Source organism: Varanus komodoensis, unplaced genomic scaffold (assembly GCF_004798865.1).
Source record: "Varanus komodoensis strain SLA01 unplaced genomic scaffold, ASM479886v1 scaffold4, whole genome shotgun sequence".
In the NCBI taxonomy this organism is placed as follows: domain Eukaryota; kingdom Metazoa; phylum Chordata; class Lepidosauria; order Squamata; family Varanidae; genus Varanus; species Varanus komodoensis.
In genome coordinates, this window is record NW_025335941.1 from 38,377,869 (window position 1) to 38,400,194 (window position 22,326).

Consider the following 22,326-nt stretch of genomic DNA (forward strand, 5'->3'; position numbering starts at 1 on the left):
ACGAGTGGACGGTCTTAATGCAGATTCGATAATCGCCTGAATTTCTCTGTTGGTAGGCGACAGTATCGTGATATTCGCTGTTGAATTTGAAGTCGGGGCTGCATATACCGTGTGTGGAGTGAGGTCACCCGTAGCGTGAGGTGTCCCCGATACCGACTCGGTGACGTGAATCAGGTGATTCGCCATGCCATCAGCTTCAGAGAGAATATATCTGGATGGCGGATCGCTCCTCCTTGTTGTGTTAACAAGTGCGGGAGAGTTGGTAGATGAAGGAACGTTCTTCTGGACAGCAGCAAGAGAGTGGTAAACCATGGTTGTCTTGGCCACCATGGAGTCACTAGTATCCCCGTGGCCCTGTCCTGGGCTATTTTTGTTACCACTCTTGTCAGAAGTGGGATTGGAGGAAACACATAAAAAGTCAAGTTGCTCCAAGGGACCATGAGAGCATCTCCCATCGATCCCGGCCCAATGCCCGCTCTGGAACAGTAAAGGGCACACAGACTGTTCTGTCGTGTGGTGAACAGGTCCACCTCCGGATAACCCCACAGGCGGAAGAGTCCCTCGCAAAGTTGTTTGTCCAACTCCCATTCGTGGGTTGTCGACATCTGTCTGCTTAATGTATCTGCTTCGACGTTGTCGGTTCCAGCCAGGTGAACCGCCATAAGCGTGATGTTCCTCAGTATGCACCAGTCCCAAATGTCCATCAATAGGCGTGCTAAGGCTGGAGATTTTGTGCCCCCCTGCTTGTTGATGTAGAAAACTGCCGCTACATTGTCTGATGCAATTTGGACAATTTGACGGCATAACACAGTCTCGAAAGCCTTGAGGGTGTTGGAAATCGCCAGAAGTTCCAGGAAGTTGATGTGTTTCCTCGCCTCTCGTCGGTTCCAAGTACCTTGGACCCGAAGTCCCGAACATGCCGCACCCCATCCCAGGAGGGATGCGTCGGTGTACAGAGTCGTCGTTGGCCGAGGTGGTCGAAACGGGGTGCCGATCGACAGGTTGTCTGTGATGGTCCACCATGTTAAAGTGTGAAGGACTGCATGCGGGATCCGAATCTGCTTGGTGGTAGGATCTTGTTGCAGTTGAAAAACAGCGTTGAAGAACAGTTGAATGGGTCGCATACGTATCCTGGCATACGGGACAATGGCAATAGCAGCAGCCATATGCCCCAGTAGTCTCTGAACAGACAAGACTGGAACCGTTCTGTGTAATCGAATCTGATGAATATGGTTGCATAAAGCATTCTGATGTTCCGGTGGGAGGAAAGCTTTTTCCCGTGTCGAGTCGAGTCATGCCCCGATGAAATTGATGACCTGCGTGGGAATAAGGGTCGATTTGTCACAGTTAATGCAGAGGCCGAGAGCATCAAGCAAAGCGCAGGTCATTTGTATATCAGACAAGAGAGCTTGTTCAGATTTCGAGACAATCAGCCAGTCATCTAAGTATGGGTAAACCTGTACTCCGCGAGTCCGCAAGTGTGCGCATACCGGTGCCATACACTTTGTAAAGACTTGAGGGGCTGTGGCCAAGCCAAAGGGTAGGACGTTAAACTCAAACAGGTCAGATCCGACACTAAAACGTAGAAAGCGTCTGTGTGAAGGATGTATGGAAATATGAAAATAACCATCCTTCAAATCCAGTGAGGCAAACCAATCCTCTCTTTTCAATAATGGAAGAATGTTCTGTAAAGTGGTCATCCGGAACTTCCTTGGTTTGATGTACCTGTTAAGAGTTTGTAAGTCCAGGATCGGACAGAGACCACCGTCCCTTTTTGGGACCGTAAAATATCTGGAATAGAATCCATGCAATCCTTCCGAGCAGAACAATTTTTGAATCGCTCCCTTGAGAAGTAGCTGTGAGACTTCATCGCGTAGCACCGATGAAGCAGATGTGAAGCGAACCGGGCTCGAAGGAGGGATAACATCGAATTCTATCTTATATCCGAACGAGATGATAGATAACACCCACCTATCAGATGTAATGGACTCCCAAATGGGGAGCCGGCCCTGAAGCCGGTCCCCAAAAGGGAGAAGGGAAGGTGGTGCTGGAATAGAGAGGATGGTTCGCACAAGCCGTCAACGTGGGCGTTTATCATTATCGAATCGCCTACGGCCTTGGGAAAAACACTGTTGTGCTTGCTGCCTCCAACGCTGCCGTTGTTGGTATTGTTGGGTTTGAGGGTAGTTTTGCTGGCGCGGATAATATGGTTGATTCTGGTAGGACGACTGGGGCCACTGCCACTTACGTTTTTGCGGGAGCTCCATGCGGCGTGCGGTTAGGCGTGATTCATGACTCGCCTTTAATTTTCGGTCAGTCTTCTGGTGGAACAGACCGGTACCATCAAAAGGCATTTCCTCGATTCTGCGCTTCATCTCATCGGGGAAATTACAATTGTGCAGCCACACATGTCGGCGTAGCGAGATGGCGTTGACGAGGGCCCTTGAATCGGTGTCTACATGGTGATGAGCGGTAGACAGCTGTTGTACCGCCACCTGCATTGCCTCCTTAATAAAAACCCTGGCAAGGTCTGCTTGGTGGTCTGGAAGGGAGGAAGCGACGTTATCCAGTTTCTGCATGATAAAGTACTGGTAACGTGCCAGTGTCGCTTCGTAGTTCGATATGCGCACGCTGAGTCCAGAGGCTGCATAGACTCGGCGCACAAGCATATCGATTTTCCTCCCTTCCTTGTCCCGAGGAGCAGTATGTCCCCTGGACTCCCTGCCCTGGGAGGATTCAACCACAAGAGAGTTCGGTTTTGGGTGACGGAGCAGGAAGGGAATGTCATCGTCCCGAACTCTATACATAGCCTCATATCTGTGGGAGGTCGCTTGTGGTTGGGCTGGTTGGTCCCAGGGTTGGACCATAGCCTGGCGCAGTGTAGTTATAAACGGCAGAGCTATGGATGTGGACTGCTCTCCCCGAATGATGTCATAGAAGCGATCTGTTGAAGGGCCTGGCTGTTGATGGGCTTCGATTTCAAGCAAACGAACCAAGCGGGACATGAGCTCTGTGAACGAGACATGAGGTTCGCCGGGTGAAGCAGGCCCTTGATATGCGACAGCCACATCAGGGGATGTGGAGTCGACCTCTGAGTCCTCGGAGTCTTCCACGTAGTGTGGCCGGGCGTCGTTTGAGGAGGAGAAGGTTTCAGGGGAGGCTGGGCGCCTCATCTCCATACACCTGGAGGTGGATGGCACATCCCTCAGGACCGATGGTAATCTCTGCTCACGAGGGAAATAGGGATATGGCTGGTACCCACCCCAGCCGGGGGGAGCACCATATCCCGGAATCAACCAACTTTCATCTCAACGCTCGGATGAACGGCTGTGACCTCTAGGAGGTAATGGTGAGGCCACATGAGATTCAGTCGGTGGCATGGGTGTTGGTGAGTATTCCCTCGGCAGGGAGTCTCTGATTTCGCCATCAGAGATGGACTCCCGAAGTGGCTCCTCTTGTTGCTGGGAAGGCACGCTCTCAGGCTGAGTGGTTGGCCTGGGGGATCCCAGTGGAATCAAGTGCATAATGAGTTGCAGGGTCGGTCCCGAGGGGGTCGGTACCGTGGCGGCCGTCGGTACCGAGAAGCCCGATGAACCTGAGCCTCGTTGTTTGGGGAGGTCAGGTTTCTTGCTCTTGCGAGCGGGCTTATCCACCTTTTCCTTCCTCAACTTCTTATGGGTGGAAGTTTTATCCAGACTGGTATGCTTGCGCTTCTCCCATTTCTTAGTTGGGGGAGAAGGCAGTGACTGAGCCCCCATAGAAGTGGCGCCCTCATCCGAAGGACGCTGAGGAGGGTCGGCAGTGATCGAGGAAGGACGCTTTGCCGGAGTGCTCACGGTGGAGGAGGAGCGCTGAGGAGGCGCAGACGAAGAGGAAGCAGGCCGTAGGAGCAGTTGGTCGGACTGCATTAACGCCTGATCCCATAGGAGCTTTCTGAGACGATTCTCCCTATTTTTCTGCGCCTGCTTGGTAAATGCCAAGCAATGACCGCACTTGTTGGTCCTATGCCCCTCGTTGAGGCAGAGGAGGCATAGATCATGTGGATCGGCTGGCGACATTTTAGATCCACATTCAAGACATTTGCGGAATGCCTCCCGCTGCGCCATCGTGGAAAAATGAAGAAAAGAGGACAGTATAGAGGGTAAGATAATATTTTTGTTTTTTTGTTTTTTGTTTTATATAGAGAGAAATAATTCAAGAAGAAAACGGACAGAATCGGGGAGAAGAACAAACTTGGAGTAAGAGAAGTTTAAACTTTTTAGAAAAAACAATGAAGAGGCACAGATCTATAGCGAGAGACGAACAGGCACGAGGCACAGTGAATGGCGGTCGCAAAGACTGAGCAAAATGGTGGACACTCCGCTCTATTTATACTACAAAGGGGGAGGGGAGCGGGGTTTTCCCGTCAAAAACTGTTAGCTTTCTAATCTTCTGGCCTAGGCACTGCGCAGGTGCAGCAACCCGTATGTGTGATGCACAGAGGCCACGACGAAGAAGAGTACTGAATAGATTAGGGGAATGGATCTGATAGCCTTATTGGCTCCTTGAAACTCTGCTACTCTATGCAATTTGTGATGTATAAGGCTATCAATGGCTACAAGTTGTGACAATTTAGTATTGAGAAGAACAGACAGTATCCTTTTCAGTACTAGTTACTTGGGAACGTAACAGGATGGTATTATTGCAGTCGTGTCCTGTTCACAGGCTTCTCATAGACTCTTGGCTAGCTAACATGAGAAGAGAATGCTGGTTTAGATAAGGCTTTGAACAGGCACGATTCTTTCTATGTTCTTATAACATCTCTTCTAATCCCAAAGTTACATGACTTTCCATCATTCACTTTTCTTACAAGTTTTCCAAATTCTTTAATATGCTTGTGATTTTGATTGTGAGCTGTCCAGAGGTGCTGTGGCACAATAGGTGGTATACAAATGTTTTAAATAAATAGACCTAATGCAATAAGAAATTTGCTTTAATTAGTGTACCAGTTCAAATAGTTGGAAGAAATCATATTTGGTTTGTGCATATATATCTGAAAAACTTAAAATTTTTCTTCTCTTCAACGATAAGGAACCAAAGAGGAGTTCAATTGCCTTTTTATCTACTTACTATGTGAAAGGTAAATATTTATTAAGAATCTGATATCACTGTGTCAGAATACAGCAGAACATATTCATATGTACAGAGAATACCACATACAGAAGACAAGTTTGGAAGAAGCTGAATTATAGCTGTGAATAAGGGGCTGATATAGCTTTAAAAAAACAAAGGAAGATAAAGTCCATCTTTTAAATGGATGAAGGCACTGAACTAAAACATTCCTTGGGTCTCTCCACCCACAAAAAAAGTCTAATTACGGTTTTCACAGAAATCAATGAAAGACAGATGCAATAAAAGCAGTTCTGTATCTTCAAACTGAACTCCAATTAACATCCATCAGGAATTTCCAGCTGTCTAAAAAGAATCCTCAATCAAGAGAAAGACTCTGTGCAAAGCACCTTTGAGAAAAGCATCTTCAAAGAAAGAGCTAGAGAGTACTCTTACAGAAACATCACATCACTGCTTCCTTCTGCAGGCAAGAAGGTTGAAAAAAATCTCTGTGGATAAAGAAAGTTTGCAGAAAGTGCCACAAGAAGTTAAGTTTATCTTTACTTATAAGCTGTTACTTGCATTTCCTGCGATTATTTTGATTTAACAGTGACATGATATGCAATTAATTATAATTTGTAATAGTGTTATAGGTGCAAACAAAAACCTTAAGGTATTGGATAGGAGCTATGATCCCATATTCTGTACTGATACTTATAGTATGCTTCTTTGTTACTGTCAAACGCTGGTAAATCCATGGGTTCTATTTACATTTGCTTAAAGAATTACAAGTTTGGAGGAAGCTGAATTCTAGCTGTGAATAAGTGGCTGATAAAGAATTACACCACTGCTGCAGGGAGAAACTGTTGTTAACATCAAGGACACACTTTTTCATCTGCTCTAACTAACCTGAATGCCCTGGGAAACTTATAATAAGGCAGGAGTGGGGGTGGTACCCTGGCTCTCGTTTGGATTGGAGTCTGTTTTTAATTACAAGGAAGGGTATATTTGAGTTTTAGTTTCTGTAGTTTAGAAAAGGTCCTGCACAGTTTGGGAAACAGAAGAAAAGCCCCTTCCGTTATATTCTTACTTGAGCCCTGGAATCATCCTTGGAGACCTTGCCCTGATAGTGTCCTGGCATACTGAAATACAGCAGGTGGCTACCTGTAAGATCATCCACAGAAAGGAATACCCATATGTCTCCCTGACAGCTTTCAACCAAAGTACAACCAATGAATTTTAGAACGCACACACACTTTAAATAACAGTGATGTTCAGCATTTTAAATTGTATTTTACTTCATTATTTTACTTTTGTATTTGTATTAAATATTGTAAGCTACTGTGGGGGTCCTTTTGGCTGCAAGGTGGCATAGAAATAAAACATTACCACAGTTTAAAAACAAAGAAAAATATTAAAACAAATGCACCACATGAAACTTTATGCAAGTAGTACAATTGTACTTTGCAGAACGGGACAAACTCAAACAAACAGGTATTACAAACTAGGATTGCATTGTGAAAATGGAACAATGAACCCACTCATTTTGTATGAGAATGCCAACATAGTGTATTTATTAAGAGTAACAGTACAATCCTACACATGTCTACTTAGAAGTAAGCTTCACTTAGTTCAGGAGTATTTAGTCCAGGGAACTGTACATAGGATTGAAGCCTTAGTGTCTATGGGCCATTCATAACTAATTTCATAGATTGTTGTATGAATAAATCCCACCCAGGGATGCCAAATTATTTAGTTCTGTTTGCATTTTTAACTGAAGCAACTTGATTTGCACTCACCAGGCTGGTAATCAGACATTTTTCAGTTTTTGCAGTTATTTTAAAATAGTTTTAATATAAAATGTAGCAAATAACAAAAATATATTATTTTATGATAAAATATATGCTGATATGCATACTTTGAAAAATGAATATAAAATATAAATTTTAGGGCACTATGCTTTCCAAATTTGTTAATTTGTGAACAATATATTAATAATAATGTACTTTTTGTGTGGGTTTATAATTTTTTTAACATTGAAGATTGCTATGGAAATAGAATGGAACAAATTTGTGAATACATGTTGAACTAACATGGACCTGAAATAGACTGACTTGCCCATCCCTAATGCCATCTTGAACTCTTAGGTCAAAGGGGGAGATAAAAATGTAACACTTCTGTTTAAAAAAGAATTTTTAGACCTGTAAAACCTATAATCAATTAATCCAGTTTGCTGGACCCCCCCCCCCCCATGCAAAAGGAACAGGAGGAAAGAACTTATACAACAGAGAAACCACTACAATTCAGGAAATAGTTTAGCAAATAAATCAATTCCAGATGGCTCCGGCAACTTAAGGCCCTAATTCAAGCCATCACTTTAGAAATGTGCATTAAGTTTCAAGACGTGCTGAAATTAATGAAATTTAGTATTGAAGTTTTAAAGCAAACTGAATATATGAATAATAGAAGCACTAAATATTGAAAAGTTGGCACACATTGTACTAATGAGCACATTTGCTCATAGTTAATAAAGCAATTATTGAAATTTTGCTTGTTATTTATTATTAATAATAAGGTAATTACTTTAAAGGTCCAGTAATTCATATAAATAGGTTACTAATGTGAGGAAATGACCCTGAGAGATGAATTAAGTCATTAGTTGATTGGTTCTTATTAGTAATTATACTCTCCTTTGGGAGAGTAAAGATTCCCCATGAGTGAATCAGTAAATCCAGTGTACTCTGATAATATTCTTATAAGAATTCTTTTCCAATTATACCCATGTAACGATATTGGGGGAAAACAATGAGTTTACTTAGTTATAGGAAGATGACAGAAAAAGAGCTAAGAATCATTCTTATGAAAAAGTTGTACTTTCATAACTTCCAACTTTTCCAGTCAAAATATGTGCTCCAAAAATTCCTTAGAATCACATGACATGTCACTGGCAGCAAGTTCTGCCTCATTTGGCTTCCTTTTTCATTTTCCAGGTGAGCAAACAGGGCAGAAATAAATCTTATTGTTAAAACAATTTAACTCTTATGCGTCTATATTTGGAAAGATCATAGACAGTATTTGGCAAACACAGCATTGGCGTACTAAGATCTGGGTGGGTTGCATGTGCTACTGATTCATTCTCATGCAACAATTTCCCAATTCTATGTGTCATTCAAGACTGTTGTTAGCTTCTTTACACAATACAGTGCAACAGACATTCCTAGTGGTGAATCTTTTGCTACACTGAGAAGGTCCAGACTGGTACTTCGACCAGACTGTTCCAAGAGGAAGAAAAAGAAGAGGAAATCTAGAGACATCTTAAAGGCACACATTTATTGTGGCATAATCTTTTGTGGGATGCGGCCATTTTCTCATACAAATGAAGTAGTCACTGAAGTGGGGAGGCTTTGTAGCTTGGGAGATGAGCAGGAAAGAATGATGTATTATATTTTATGAAGTGAGGTAAAAAACGAATCAATGCAAAATATAACAATAGGTATGTCATACAGCAATACTGTGATCAAATTAATTCAATCAAATTAATACAAGATGAAATCAAGATGAGTGGACCCAAGCCTGAATAACTGCCATTAGCCATGATGAGTAAGTAGCAAAGTCAAAAGAAGAAATAAAAATAAAAAGGGGGGCACTTTATTTCAGTTGTACACTAGTTATTCTCAGAATTTGGGACAGAAGTTTTCCACAGTGACAAACTTACTAATTCCTGTTTGATATTTGGTTAGAATTTGCTATTCAAATTATTTGTTGGCAACATTAATGTTTGCTATAGAACATCCTGGGAGAAACCCTGCAGCGTGTTTCAACTAGTTTTTGAACATTACCATGAGGTGAGGACAAGTGGTTAGATTTCCCACTGGCCCTGTTTTCTGGCTTTCTGTTCCTGGAACAAGTACTAATCTGTTAATCATGAAAAGAATTCTAGAAAAAAGGTGCTCACATACCTGTAAGGAATAGTATAATCTACATACATTATATTTGGCAAATGTATCTAAATGTGCATTATAGCACATTTGGAATTACTTCCAAGATTTCCTGAGACACTGATAACACAAATAGGGTCAAGATGGGAGTAAGAGGAGTGTTGATGAACATGCTAGCTCTACCTCCTCTCTAGGGCTGTTCTACTTGCCATCTATAGAGGTCAACTGCCTGTTGCAGGGAGCAGCCCAAGCATAAGCTCTCATGAGGTGAGAGAGAGCGTGCACTCCTGCATTGCACGTGTTCCCTTCCCACTGGCATGAAGCTTGTCTAACCTTAGCTTTATTACAGGGCCCCTGGATCTCTGGAAAACTACATGGCTGGAAGAAGTGGCTTTTGCACTCTTGCAAAACCTCACAGTTGATTCTTCTAGCCACATGGTTATTCAGAGCATTGAGATGGGAGTGGCAAAAGTAAGGAAAGGAGGCATAAAATATGCAAAACAGGATTACTGATGGCCCCAGAGAGCATTACTGGCCACTGCATTTTGCAGCAAATGCCATGGTGGGAGGGTCACTGACAGGGCTCTTTAGAGCAACCCCTGCTGGCAGCAAGATATCAGTGAGGGGTCTTGGATGGAGCCATGTAATTTGCTGCTCCTCCTATTCCACTGCCTGATACAGGCACCTTACTTGCTTCATGGAAAGGTCAGCCTTTTCAGGGAGCTACCTCTCTTGTCATGGAAGCTCTTTGTGCAATTTAGAACCCTGATCAAGGAATCTATACACCGCAGGCAGTAACCCTCTACACATAGAGGGCAGAGAGGATTTAACTAGGTCAGTGGACAGAACTAGCACACACATCCCCACTAGTCTTTCTTGCAGGAAGAACAGTGATTCTGTGGTATTTGAAATGCAGGCTCTCATCAGGACAGTCCTCTTCACAACTCTTCTTTAAAAGGAGAAGTCAGAAATTTCATCTGTATCAACCAAATAAAATTGGTAACTGCCCATTCAAGACCAAGGCACCCTAAACACATCCCATTACAACAGTGTAAAAAACTGGTGAATGCATGGGAAATACTGGATCTAATGGAAGAACTGAACAGGGAATTGAAACACAGCTATTAAGTCCAAGTGGTGGATTGCCACTCCAGCATCTAATTTTGTAGTTTCAATGGATCTCAAGTTATGTCATTTAGCAGAAACCCATGTTCCACATGTATTGGACACCACAATGTCTTGTTAATAAGGCTTTGCCAAAGTTGCCTAACTACTGGAGGTGCAATACTGTGAATATTTCTTTTAATATTACAATCTGACAAATCCTGTTAGTCGCATTTTGGAAACATCAAGTTACGGATGAACTTTCTATTCTAATACCCTTTGACAATTTCAGACGTAGATGTTCTTTTACATTATCTACATGCTTCTTGGAAATTAAAGCATGGTCAATGCAAATGGATTTTCTATGTTCTCTTGACAGCTAAAAGGCTGATGCTACAACACTGGAAAGTCAAAACTCACCTCCTATAATGCAACGAACACACTGCATTGCAGTGGTTCTGCTCCTACTTGACCGGCCAATTCCAGAAGGTGGAGCTGGGGGTATTATTGCTCTGTGCCATGGCAGTTATGCCACTGGGTATCACAGGTTTCCATTTTATCCCTACTGCAATACGCTGTATGTGGGCTGCCTTTGGAAATGGTCCAGAGACTTCAAATGATCCGAAACAGGGCAGCAGGATTATTAATGGGGACTAGCTTACAAGAACATATTATTCCAGGCCTCTTCCAGATGTACTGGCTGCCAGCTGGAGTCCAGGTCCAATTCAAAGTGCTAGTATTAGCATTCAGAGTCCTAAACACGTGGGGCCAGGTTATCTGAAGGAATGCTTCATCCCATAGGTTCCTACCCTGATCTTAAGGTCATCTTTGGAGGTCCTTCTCCAGGAGCCCCCTCCAAAGGAAATAAGGAAGGCGGGTTCCAGGAGAAGAGCCTTTTCGGTTATGTTACCACAGCTAGGAAATGAGCTCCCCAGGGAGGTGCACCTGTATTCTTTTTGAGGCCAGGTGAAAACCTTTTTGTTTTCCTAGTATTTTAACAGTTAACTTTTTAACTTTAGTTTCAATATTGCATCCTTTACCACTGCTATACCTCTGTGCTGATTTGGTTGCAGTTGCTGTGGTTTTATTGTCTTATGTTATTTACCCCCCTCCTTTCTTGTTTGTGTGTTTTTAACTTTTGTTAACTGCCCAGAGAGTCTTCAGCTATTGGCGGTATAAAAATAAATAAATAAATGGATCAAAGACCTAATGGCACTTTCCATATTTGAGCTGATGTCATATAGATACCACTCGCATAGGCTGGCAGGTAATATCAGCATCCTATGGCTAATCTGATACCTGGCTCCATTACTACTGGCATGAATCACACACGCTGTCTCTGCCATTGGTGGTATACTATAAGAATATTAATAAGTAAGAATCCTTATGGGGAAAAATACATGTGACATTCTGCCACATACTCAGTGGTGAAGAGAAAAGAGATTCAGTTCATAAGAACTGAGTCAATTTAATCTTGGGGCCATTTATCCAACTTCTGTAAGCAATACAGCTATTTACTGTTATGATCAGAGAGCACAGGCATGCCCGTGCTGGTTTCACAACACAACACAACAATCTGGCTGCATATTAAAAGAACATGTGAATTTTGTAGATGGAATCTGTCTATTAAAGTGTTTTACAAGGTTCTATTCAATATTTGACAAAGGAAAATATCAACATAGCTTATAAAGATTTTGTACAGTAGAAGAAAAGTGCCAACATTTTTGTAACCCATTATTTTCATAAGAACATGAATCATGGAGATAAACTATGTCAATTTCTTCACAGCATACTTATTATAGGATGTTGTCTGAAACCTCACTAATGACTTCTTGTGGTTAGGTATTACAGTGATTAGAAGCTGGGATGATATTTTCTGTGGTACTACAAAATAGAAAGTTAGCTTAAAAAAAACTTTTAACTCTATTAAGATAATGGCCAGGGTATAGTCACTGTTTCTGCTATTTTCAAAGCGGGATATAAACTAAATAGAAATGGGAAAGCTGTGTTCAGTTGATCTTTCATTCTCCAAATCAATATAGCTCTTATATCTTTCAGAAGTAAATGCTGTGTAGATGACCTTCACTCCCTTTTCACCTCACCCCTTTTTACTCTTTACAAACAAGCTACATCCAGACACAGATACTTATTGCAAAACCCACAAATTTACTAGAGACTGTTTTTCATATGATGAATTAACTAAATGGAGGCATGTACAAATATTTAATAATTATTTATCTAGACGTTTCTGCCTAGTTAAAGTATGGAACCACATTTCGGGCAGCACAAATGGACACTTACTAAACTTCCCCCCACCGAAGTAACACGAAACAGCACGAGAGCCCTCTGGACTTACTTCCTGTGTTCATGCACTGCTTATTCTACCCTCCTGTTCTGGCCCAGAAAAAATGGCAGTGAAAACCAACAGTAGCTCACCAACACTGCCTTCTCACTCACTGGCTTCTGTCCTGCTCACTTCCTGTTCAGCAAGCAAGTGGTAGCAAAGCTGAGAAAGATGAGGAACCCTGGCAGGTGGAGACAATGGGGGACAGCCTCACTGAGGGAAGGGGGCTGTTGAAAATGTCTTGTCCAAGGATTCTCAAAAGCCTGGAACTAGCACTGCACCTGAGACCTTTTTCTGGGAAAGGTGGTATTCAACTTTTAAAGGTAAGAATTTCCAATCATTTAGTTTGCAGGTTGTTTTCTATCATTCACCAGTGTGCCTGACTGTGAAAGAAGCTATTTTATGTCAGAAAAGTGCTCCTTGTTCCCCTGACAAGAAAACAAACTGCTTAGGGGATGAAAGTTGCATAGTTCCCCACTCAAAAATAAGACAATATTAATATTTACCTTTCCTTTTCTTGTGTAGTACATTCTGTTGCATAAACTGGCTGCTTTAGCTATAATACGTCTGCACAAATGTGAATATGTGATTTTTAATTCAGGAATTGAAAATCATCCTACTACATGTGAGATTTATTTATGTGCACATGTGTGTGTGTGAACAGGTGCATATGCGTGCATATGTGTAGTCGACAGCCAATTACCTATCTCTTCTTATACTTATTTGCATTAAAAAGTAACTGCTTTGCATTCTATGCAGCTAAATCAAAAAGTTGCCTAGCAACTAACTGGCCTTCACATCAGATAAATCTATGTACAACTACTCCAGTTTTTGACCAGTAATGAAAGAAGTGCATGCCCTTTACCAATGAAGAAGCACAGCAGCAGTTTAAAATATCTTATTATTAGGAAATTAAAATACTGAGAAGAAATGTAAATAAATAATAAGAATTCAATACAGTTACATACAGAGCAGCAACTAAATGTAAATAAATAATAAGAATTCAATACAGTTACATACAGATCAGCAACTATCAATCAGCTACTGCCTGGATACATACGTCAGTGAAGTAGTATAACATGGGGAAGCTGGGACGTATCTAGAACAACCCTATGTTTGCTAGTTTTGTTCCATGAGGTGATCTCTAGACTATCTTTTCACAAACATGTCCATATGAACAAAAGAAAAGCTCTGTCCAAAACAACCTGCACCCCTCCATATGTTTTGGACTATAACTCCCATATTACCAAGCCACATTGGCCAACAGGTCTGGAGTGTGAAAATGCCATCCAAAAGATCTGAAGTGTACCACACTGCCTATTCCAGAATCAGATCTAATGCCTTCTCAATCCAGCATCCAATGCTCCCTGCAGTCAATTAGATGCCCCTTGACAAGACCACAAACAAGTCACAAACAGGATATCCTATTGCTGCTGGCCAGCAATTGGTGTTCAAGGTCCCCCATGTGGTATGCACTTCCTGTTTATGGCTGCAGCCTGCTGGTCATACTTCCTTCCAAATTTATCATGTCAACTTCTTCCTTCTGATTTATGGTTCCCTCACTCTCCAGCAGTCGATCAGCATTCTATAGCCATTGAGCATGCTTAGATCCCATTGGGCTATTTTAGGGTATCCCATCAATGCAGTTTTTCCCTCCTAAAATTGATTTTTGTGCCATTGAAAACCTTTGGGTTCTCCCAACCCTGCTGGTATCTTCTTGTGGTATATGCATAGTGCTATTTTTACTGGTATTTGGGTAGATGGGACAAGCAGAAGGTAGATCTTTGGGTGTTTCAGATTTCAACCCCCTGTCAGCATGGCAATTGAAGTCTCAAACACCCAATGATTTTTCCTTTCTGTTCTTCCTAGGTATAGGGGGTACTGTTTCCGATTCCCCCACGAAAATTGTCCACCCCTGGCCAGCACCAGGTTTGAGGGTCACCAGAATAAGATATACCACAGGCTCTATCTCCACTGTCACCCTAGTAGGCCCTTATGGAAATTAAGGTAGTGCAGCCACTTCATCTAGCATTTCTCTTTTCTGTTCCCTGTTCCTGATCTTTTATTACCTTAAAAGACCAAGTGGGACTTGGCTAGTACTGAGAATAGAAGCAGTGAGTAAAGGGGCTGAATACATGGCTACCATCTTCATTACCCCAGGATGCCACTGGACCCAAAATATATTATGATGGTGTACTCTGGCGTAATAAAACTTACGGCAATGACTGCTGCTGCTTTATTCAGAATCCAGAATTCCTGTCCCAAGAAAAAGTTTTGTCCCTTCTACCACCCCTAAAACAGATGGCAGCATTTACTATCTAGTTGTTGCCAACCCTTGGCCTGATCTACTTCTCTGTCTTTTAAAAACCTCTTTTACATTCCTCCCAGCTTTGAGGATAAGTAACTAGACAGTAGATAGTAGATAAAACATCACCAATATAAACCATCATATAATCTTTTAGGCGCCGCCGCCGCCTGGAGGACCACTGCCGGGACGCTGCCAGTCCGCCTGCACTGCCTGCCGGTCCACCCTGCTCCGCCCCCCCCCCCCGGCGCAGGTGAGAGCTGCGTCGCTCAGGGGGCGGTGTGCGGAGGAGGAGGAGCTGCGGGCTTTAACCCGCTGGCCATGGCCGAGCCGGCCCCACGGAGGGACGGACTGGGACGGACTGCCCACCCTCACCGCCCGGGAAGACCTGCCGCCGCCGCCCGAAAGACCACCGCCGGGACTCTGCTGGCCCACCTGCACCATCTGGCCGGCAAGTGCTCGGCGCGCCCTGCTCCACCCCCCCCCCGGAGCAGGTGAGAGCTGCGCCACTCAGGGGGCGGGGTGCGGAGGAGGAGGAGCCGGGGGCTTTAACCCGCTGGCTGCGGCCGGGGCTAGTGGCCTTGGGCTGGCGGCCAAAGGGTGTCAGCCTAAGGGCGGTGACACCGTTTGGGACTGTTCGGGGCCATGCGGGGGCTGGGCTGGCCTGGGACTTTGGGGGTGAGCTTCCTTAAAGTATAAGTCAGGTGGCTGTGGGTTTTTAGTGTTTTTAATTGTTTTAGGTGATTTTATTTTGTGTATTTTATGGATTCAGACCTGGTTGCACCTGGGGAGCATATGGGCGCCACCATTGTGGTGGTCTTGGGCAATGGACGTTATGGCGGTGAGGGTCTAACAGGTCTGCATAGAAGAAAGCGACCCCTTCTGGTTACTCCCCCAGCCGGAGGCTTCTGGGTAGGCTTGTCAACTGCCCCTCAGGCCTGACAGTGCTGTTGCTCAATGCCAGGTCGGTCCAGAATAAGTCATCCCTCATCCACGACTTGATTGTGGATGAGGGGGCCGACCTGGCCTGCATAACCAAGACCTGGGCAGGTGAGGAGGGGGATGTGTCCCTTCTCAACTGTGCCTGCCCGGGTATCTGGTCCAGCACCGACCACACCTAGAGGGGAGGGGAGGGGGGTCGCTTTGGTTTACCGAGCTTCCATCTCCCTCACGGGGCTTCCTGTTCTCTCAAGGCTGGGTCTAGATTGCCTCTACTTGGTGTTGGGCGATTGAGACAGATTGGGGATTCTGTTGGTGTACCGTGCACCCTTCTGCCCAACAGACTCCCTGCCTGAGCTGACGGAGATCGTCTCAGACCTGGTGTTGAAGACCCCCAGGATGTTGGTCCTGGGGGACTTCAATCTCCATGTCGAGATGGATCTGACCAGGACTTCATGGCCTCCATGACGGCCATGGGGCTGTCTCAACATGTCACTGGCCCGACCCATGAACGTGGACACACTCTGGACATGGTTTTCTTGACGGGGCAGGAAGAGGGTGATCTGAGGGTGAGGAATTTATGTCTGACTCCCCTGTCATGGTCAGACTACTTCCTCGTGAGGTTTGAGCTCGAGAGTGGCCTTTCCCTCTGTAAAGGTGCAGACCCAATTGTGCTGGTCCACCCCCAGAGCCAGATGGATCCGGATGGTTTCCTGAAGGCCCTGGGGGAATTTCCAGTTGATAAGGCTGGTGCTCCTGTCGAAGCTCGGGTTGAACTGTGGAATGGGGAAATGATCAGGGCTATTGACACGATCACTCCTAAGTGTCCTCTCCTGCCGGGCAGAGCCCATTCATCCCCTTGGTGCACACCTGAACTACGGGCGATGAAGTGGGTTGGGAGACGGCTAGAGCGTAGGTGGAGGAAATCACGGGATGAATCTGACCGAACACACTTAAGAGCCCATTATCAGGCCTATGCTGTGGCAGTGAGGGTGGCAAAAAAGAAAATTTTCTCCGTGTCCATTGCCTCCTCACAATGCCGTCCGGCGGAGGTTTTTCGGGTGGTGCAAGGGCTGGTCCACCCAGGCCCTAACAAAGACCTGGTACTGCTGTGACGACTTTGCCAATCATTTTAGGGAGAAAATTGCTCAGATTTGTCACGAGCTGGACTCCACTAGTGAGCCTTCAGGGGAGGAGCCAATGTTGCCGTCTGGTCCAAAATTGATGGATGAATTTCAGTTATTGCGGCCTGATGACGTGGACAAGTTGCTTGGACAAGCACGTTCCACCACCTGCTTATTGGACCCTTGCCCATCTTGGCTACTCAAGACAGCCAAGGACGGGATAGGGACGTGGATCCTGGAGGTTGTCAACGCCTCTCTAAGGGGTGGCTGGGTACCTGCCTCTTTAAAGGAGGCAGTAGTCTGGCCTGTCCTAAAGAAGGCTTCCTTGGATCCAGAGATGGCCACCAATTATAGACCGGTGGCCAACATCCTGTTTCTGGGCAAGGTGTTAGAGCAGGTGGTGGTGGGACAACTCCAAGCACTCTTGGAGAAAACTGATTATCTGGACCCATTTCAGTCCGGCTTCAGACCCGGGTATGGTACTGAATCTGCCTTGGTCGCCCTGTACGATGACCTGTGCAGGGAGAAAGACAGGGGGAGTGCGTCCCTGTTGGTTCTCCTGGACCTCTCAGAGGCTTTCGGTACCATTGACCATGGTATCCTTCTGGATAGGCTAGCGGGATTGGGAATTGGGGGCACTGCTTTGCAGTGGTTCCGCTCCTATCTCAATGGCCAATTCCAGAAGGTGGCGCTGGGGGACTATGGCTCTGCACCATGGCAGCTATGCCATGGAGTTCCACAGGGTTCCATCTTGTCCCCCATGCTATTTAACATCTACATGAAACCACAGGGAGAGGTCATTAGGAGGTGTGGGCTGCGGAATCATCAGTACGCTGATGATACCCAGCTCTACCTCTCGTTCTCTACCAATCCAGGTGAGGCAGTGGCTGTACTGAACCGGTGCCTGGCCGAGGTAATGGGCTGGATGAGGGCCAATAAACTGAAGCTCAATCCAGACAAGATGGAGGTCCTGTTGTTTGGTGGATTGGGCTTTGGGATGGGGGACTTTGACCTTGTCCTGAATGGGGTTGCACTCCCTCTTTCCTTCAGCTTTCGCACTTTCCTTCAGCTTCAGCTGATCCATCAGCTACGTCCCTACCTAGAGAACAACTGCCCGGCAACTGTGACACATGCATTGGTTACTTCCTGATTAGACTTCTGCAACGCGTTCTATGTGGGGCTGCCCTTGAAGACTGTCTGGATACTTCAATTGGTGCAAAATAGAGCTGCCAGGCTGCTGACAGGGACTGGGCATTGTTCTCATATAACCCCAGTCCTCCGTCAGCTCCACTGGCTCCCCATTGAAGTCCGGGCTCAATTTAAGGTGCTGGTTATCACCTACAAAGCCCTGAACGGCTTAGGCCCTGGTTACCTAAAGGAGTGCCTGCATCCATATATGTCCTCCTGCCCCCTGAGATTGGCGGCAGAGGCCCTTCTCTGGGAACCCTCCGTGAAGGATATTAGGAGAGTGAGTACTTGGAGGAGGGCTTTCTCTGCGGTGGCGCCCAACCTATGGAATGTGCTTCCCAGAGAGGTCCGCCTGGCGCCGTCGTTATTTGTTTTTCGGCGCCAGGCCAAGACCTTTGTATTTAAATGCTATTTTAACTGTTAATGGTTTACTTGTGGATTTTAAATTGACCAGGCTGTTTCCACTATTTTATTTTATGTATTTTATTTATTTGATGATTTTTTTGCATTTTATAAGGGATTTTAATGATTGTAAGCCGCCCCGAGGCTCATGCGATGGGGTGGCGTATAAGTTGTCTAAATAAATAAATTAAATAAATAGGTTGCTGATGAAGACACATTTCAATTTGGATGCCAGGAAGTACTTCCTGACAGTTAGAATGTGCTTCCATGGGAGGTGGTTGAGGCCCCATCAGTGAGGGTGTTCCAGGATAGGCTGGACATGCACATGGGAGGCATGTTGTGAGTGGAGCCAGCTGGAGTTGGGGGTTAGACTAGATGGCCCCGGAGTCCCCTTCTGAGTGGCTCTGTTTCTTTGTTTCTATTGGACATGTTAGACAGCATTCTAAAGGATGTAAAGCTTCTTAAGTAAGCTGTAGATCAAAGTGCATGTTTAATACCCAAACTGCAATTCTCTGACATTTTTGCCTGGAAACATTCAAAGAAAGGTGGGACATAGTGAACACTGCTACCAGCTCAGCCCACAAAAACTCTTGTTTGCTACAGTAGCAACAGCTAATAATAATCCTAAATGTAGGTACTTTGCAAGAGACACTTTCTGCTTTGTAATTTACAAGCCAAAAGGTCAAGGAAGCAGCATGAAAATGAAACAATTGAAAAAATATTTATGACATATTTTTGAGTCTACACCTCTTTAGAAGAGGTAAACTAACAAGACAAACAAATGCAGGCATCCAAAGCTACTGAGGTTAATTGGTTCATAAGGCACCGTTTCCAAAGGGAGCCTACTAGATCAAGGAGACTGGGCATACTGAAGAGCCATAGATATCACATAATTTTCCAGAGTTCAGTGTAGAGCTGATAAGTGGAGTTACACTTACTTTTCACTTTTATATTACAGACTTCTACACAGTCAACTTACCTTGCAGCGAATGACTCAGTGGCTGTTTGGTGCTGTGTAACTCAGAAATGTTTTCTGTTTTCTGGAATTGAAAAGTTAAAAAGAGAACATGATGATCATGGAAGATTTAGTGGAATTGACTTGTCAAAATGATGAAGCAGAAAAAGCTTTTACAGAATCCATTCATGACAAAAACTTTAACATAATGTATAAAAGTGCAGAGTGGCTTTTGTCATGGCTATGGTGGGGGAAGGGAAACACTATTATTAATTTAGACACTAAGTGTAAGACTCTGCTGAAAATCTCCTTGGGATAGATCATAGATATATATTCTTGGCCAGATAAATGGAGCCTGGCAAGTCCCAGTTCTTGTTAGATGCTTTATAAAATGCCACTGGGTTTCTGCAGTCTGTCGTCTCTGGTACATGATAAGAAAAGCCTTGTTTTTTTTTTTTTTCAGCATCAAACTACAATCTTATGGAAGGGTATGTATGCCCAGAATGGAAAATAAAGTTCCAATAAAGCTACATTTTAAACATATCACACTCAGAACTTTTCTCCACATTTAGTTATGGGAAATCATTTATACTGAACATTGTAGCAAATGCTAGGCATAAGCAAATGAATGTTCTGATCCCTTCATTCTTCTTAAAGAGACTGTAACTTCTCTTTTGCAGGGTTCCCTACAAAAGGTCTCAAAAATACTTATAGCTCCTAATATGTTTTTTAGGTCTGGATGTCTCCTGCATGGAGACTAGTAGCCACATAGGATAATGAAAAAGAGCAATTGCTTGTTATGGATTTTATTAATAGTAAATAAATAAACAGGCCAGGGTAGGAAATATTGGTGCTCAGTCAATCTACTGTGGTAGGGAGAAGTACTGACAACACAGATAAGTGAATTATCATAATGTATCCTGAGACAAGAGAATAAAAATGCCCTGGTGATCAGTTAGTTTAAATTCAGTGGCATGCAAGGACATAAGGACAAATATAATATAATGAAGTCTGTTTAAGATCAATAGAAGTCTGTATTATCAATACAAGCCCAGTCTGCATAGCATACTTATTATCTACAGATAGGGAAAGCTCCAGCTTGACATTTGAAATGGTACACTGAAACCCTTCCAGTGTTCAGGCTTAGGAAAGCTTGAAGCTTGAGACCCACCCACCTGGGGGAGCAATTCAGGAGCAAATACTCTTAGGTTGTGCTATTCAATTTACAGACCAGTTGGCCCAGACAGCAAGCGATTCCCATTAGCTCTTCCTGGCCAGTCATCAGGAGCAGATAAAGAGCTGCCACAGTTCTGCAACTAGGAAGGTCTTGGTTTCAAGGAGGCAAATGGAGCCTTTTCAGCCTACAGACCTACCCATAAGCACTACAGCTAAGGATTACTGGTCCCATGGCAGGCTGGCTGCTTATTTGTGAGCAATACTGCTGCTGTTCCTGCTTGCAGAAGGAATCTTGGGCAGTCAGCCATTTCTTCTTAGTCCTCTGTGTCATAGCCCACCCACCATCCTATCCACAAGGGACTCCTGAACCTTGTCTTGAAGGAGCCACGAAAGTAATTTCTCACCCACTTGTCTTCTGTTGGCATTTTTCAGGTTCCAAGCCCCTGTGCTTAAAATGAGAACAAACACTCCACCTACCCCCCACCCCAATATTCAGTGGTATATTTAAAAATGCATTTCAACAGTCAGCCATTAACAATAGTGATCAGTAGGAACTGGACTGCGTAGAATAAGAAGCTTGTACAGGTGTCCAATTTTTAATATGATTTATTCAAAGAAAAAAAGACAGGATCATGGAGAGAAAAACAGCGATAGCAGGGTTATCATTCACAAGACCATTCTTAGATCTTTACAGAACTTCTCTGTGTTGTCTGGTGGTATCTCTTTAGAAACTCTGAGACAATCTAGGTTCTACTGCCCAGCAAGTCACTGCAACGTGTGCCCTGTTTTAAGGAACTATATAATATTCAGACTGGCATGAATTAGCATATATCTCACATATTTCCTAATAAGGGAAAGAATTCTGAGGCTGCTAAAAGTACACAATATAGCCCCAAATGCTGTCACCCCAATTCCCCTCTCTGAAGAGACAAAATTACATACTCTAAATTAATTTATCATAGGTAAACAGCAAGGATCCATATTATAAACAACATTGACTTCACTTCAACTTGTTAAACTTTTTCATGCTTATACTTTATAAACACAAGTGGAGGAAATTAATGTATGTACATAACAGCAAATGTTCTCTTACCATTTTACTTTTTTTAAAGCACTGGTTTTTATCTTATATAAACAGTGGCAATGGAATTATAAACACCATTATTTCACCTCCATGTTAATACTCTTATTATCTTGCATAAACAGATGTGAACGAATATGTACATGACACCAATCAATCCTCTTCTTACACAAAAACCTAGATTCTTTTTATCTTTCATGAACAGTGGGGAAAGATTTAATGAAATAAAAATGTAGCTTTCCTGTATTTATGTATGTGGATATATATAAAGCCGAAACCCATGGATGTACATTTTAAAAGGTATACACAGAATGTCAGTAATGAACAATGTTTCCCACAGAATTTGAATTTGAAAAAAAATACAGGTGAGACTGAAACTGAAAGTTCTGGAAAATGATATTCCCTATTTATCCTTAAACATAGACAGTAGAGATGTCTGCCTGGTTTCCCTGGGAAAAGTATTCCACAGATTGGGTGCTACTGTAAAGAAGGCCCTTCCTCGTCACACCATTGTGAGTGATGGCAACCAAAGAACCTTGTTTTCTTATATATAAAGCCCACAGATCTGAAACATGAACTAACACATTAAAATCACAATACAGAAACAAATTTAGGGTATAATCCTATGTATTTTTAAACAGAAAAGGTGATGGGAGTCATAGGACTTCTGTCTAAATATGCA

General features: G+C 43.7%; 1 protein-coding gene across 19 annotated transcripts in view; it reads right to left on the reverse strand.

Annotated features, from left to right (window-relative positions):
• ZBTB20 (zinc finger and BTB domain containing 20) overlaps positions 1–22,326 on the reverse strand; it is a 635,479-nt gene that overhangs the window by 180,793 nt on the left and 432,360 nt on the right. For all 19 annotated transcript variants that reach the window (XR_006415891.1, XR_006415892.1, XM_044442007.1 and 16 more), the window contains one exon: positions 19,412–19,472. The gene's annotated coding sequence lies outside the window, so the exon portion shown is untranslated. The remainder of the gene's footprint in view (positions 1–19,411; positions 19,473–22,326) is intronic.